At 49.0% G+C, this 2500-nt stretch overlaps 1 non-coding gene across 1 annotated transcript; it reads left to right on the top strand.

Moving 5' to 3' along the window:
* The first annotated feature begins 1325 nt into the window (after window positions 1–1325).
* Window positions 1326–1444, top strand: LOC140710342 (5S ribosomal RNA). The gene has a single exon (XR_012091339.1). It is a non-coding gene; the product is annotated as a 5S ribosomal RNA (ribosomal RNA).
* The last annotated feature ends 1056 nt before the right edge of the window (window positions 1445–2500 follow it).

The following is a 2500-nucleotide window of genomic DNA, read 5'->3' as shown; positions in this document are numbered from 1 at the left end:
AACTGCAAGACTTGACTCTGTGTGGATTTTGGCCTACTTATGGGGTCCTGGAACCAATCCCCTGTGGATACTGACACCCAACTGTATGTTCTGATTTCTCTTGTGGTTTCTTCTCTAACCCATTGGTTGTTTAAGAAAATATCTTAATCTCTTCAAATACCTGAGACTGGATAATTTATAAAAAACAGACATTTATTTCTCTCAGTTCTCAAGGCTGGGGTGTCCAAGGTCAAGTCATCAGCCCATTGAGTGTCTAACGAGGGCCCAGTCTCTCCTTCCAAGATGACACAACGTTGCTTCATCTCTCAGCGGGGAAGAACATTGTGTCCCCACACGGAGGAGACGGAGGGAATGAACCCACTCAAGTCCTTTTCTAAGGGCTCTAATTTCATCCATAAGGACTTCTACCCTCACGAGATAATCGCCTCCTAAAGAATCCACCTTTTTACCCTTTATTTTTGTTGTTGTTCTTGTTGTTGTTGTTGTTGTTGTTGTTTGTTTGTTTTTGAGGCAGGGTCTCATTCTATTGCCCCTACTGGAGTGCAGTAGCCTGTAGCCTGATCATGGCTCACTGCAGCCTTGACCTCCCAGGCTCAACCAGTCCTCCTGCTTCAGCCTCCTGAGTAGCTGGGACTACAGGCCTGCACCACCACGCCCACCTAATTTTGTGTCTTTTGTAGAGACAAGTTTTGCCATTTTGCCCTGGCTGGTCTTGAACTCCTGGGCTCGAACAATCTGACTGCCTTTCCCTTCCAAAGTGCTGGGATGACAGCGTTAGCCACCACCCCAGGCCAGTGCCCACCCCTTAATACTATCATATTGGCAAATAAATTTCAGCGTATAAATTTTGGGGGACATTCAGACCATAGCAGTGCGTTCTTTACTTTCCAAAAAGAAAACAGGTCAGTTTATCAGTTTGACTTGCATTATTGATTTTTAACTCTATTTTGTTGTGGTCAGAGAAGATACTTGATACGCTGTTCGCCCTTCGCCAGCCTCGACGGCTCTGGGTGGGGGCGGGGGCAAGAGGGGGCCTCGCAGGACTCCAGGACTCCTGAGCGGCCAGGTATCCCAAAGAATACCTCCGCGACAGGGCGGAGGACCGGACGGGGTCCCAGGATCGTGGGCTCTGGGCCCTGACGCCTCGGAACACTCCCTGTTCCGAGCGGGCCCGACGTGGTGGAAGCTCGGGAGCTTGGGAGCCGGGAGAAGGCAGCAGGCGAGAGGCTCCGGGATCCCGATCCCAGCACGACGACCCCGGGCTGGTGGTGCGGGCTGAGCATGGCTGGGCGAGGCTCTTGGGGCAGCCAGGCGCCTGTGCCGGCGTCTACGGCCATACCACCCTGAACGCGCCCGATCTCGTCTGATCTCGGAAGCTAAGCAGGGTCGGGCCTGGTTAGTACTTGGATGGGAGACCGCCTGGGAATACCGGGTGCTGTAGGCTTTTTGGCTTGCTTTCTTCTCTTTCTTTCTCTTCTACCTTCCTTTCTTCCCTTCTCTCACTCTCCTTTCTTTCTTTCCTTCTTTCTTTCTCTCTTTCTTTCGTTTCTTTCTTTCTTTCCTTCTTTCTTTCTATCTCTCCCTCTTTCTATCTCGCTCTTTCTCTCTCTTTCTGTCTTTCTTTCTTTCCTTCTTACTTTCATTCTTTTCTTTTTCTTCCCTTGCTATCTTTCCTTTCTTTCTGTATCTCTCTCTCTTTCTTTCCTGCGTTCTTCTGTCTTTCCTTCTTTCTTTCTTTCTTTCTTTCTTCCTCTCTATCTTTCTTTCTTTCCTTCCTACTTTTTTCCTTCTTTCTTTATCTCTCCCTCTTTCTTGCTTGCTCTTTCTCTCTCTTTCTTTCCTTCTTTCTTTCAGTCTTTTCTTTTTCTTCCCTTGCTATCTTCCTTTTCTTTCTTTCTCTTTCTTTCTTCTTTCCTTCCTTCTTTCTTTCTTTCTCCTATCCCTCTCTCTCTTTCTCTTTCTTTATTTCATTCTTTCCTTTTTTCTTGCTTTTCTTTCTCACTTTCTTTTTTCCTTTCTCTTTCTTTCTTGTCTCTTTGCTCCTTTCTTTTCTTTCTTTCTTTCTTTTCTTCCTTTATTCTTTCTTTCTTTCCTTCCTTCCCTCCCTCCCTCCCTCCCTCCCTCCCTCCCTCCCTCCCTCCCTCCCTCCCTCCCTTCCTTCCTTCCTTCCTTCCTTCCTTCCTTCCTTCCTTCCTTCCTTCCTTCCTTCCTTCCTTCCTTCCTTCCTTCCTTCTCTCTTTCCTTTTACTTCCAGACGGAGTCTCGCTGTCACCCAACCTGGAGTTCACTGGCAAGATCTCGGCTCACTGCAAGCTCCGCCTCCCGGGTTCACGCCATTCTCCTGCCTCAGCCTCCCAAGTAGCTGGGACTACAGCCGCCCGCCACCACGCCCGGCTCATGTTTTGTAGTTTTAGTAGAGACGGGGTTTCGCCGTGTTAGCCAGGCTGGTCTGGATCTCCCGACCTCGTGATCCACCCACCTCGGCCTCCCAAAGTGCTGG

The sequence above is a fragment of the Chlorocebus sabaeus genome, chromosome 25 (genome assembly GCF_047675955.1).
Source record: "Chlorocebus sabaeus isolate Y175 chromosome 25, mChlSab1.0.hap1, whole genome shotgun sequence".
In the NCBI taxonomy this organism is placed as follows: domain Eukaryota; kingdom Metazoa; phylum Chordata; class Mammalia; order Primates; family Cercopithecidae; genus Chlorocebus; species Chlorocebus sabaeus.
This window is presented reverse-complemented; position numbering and strand designations above follow the sequence as displayed.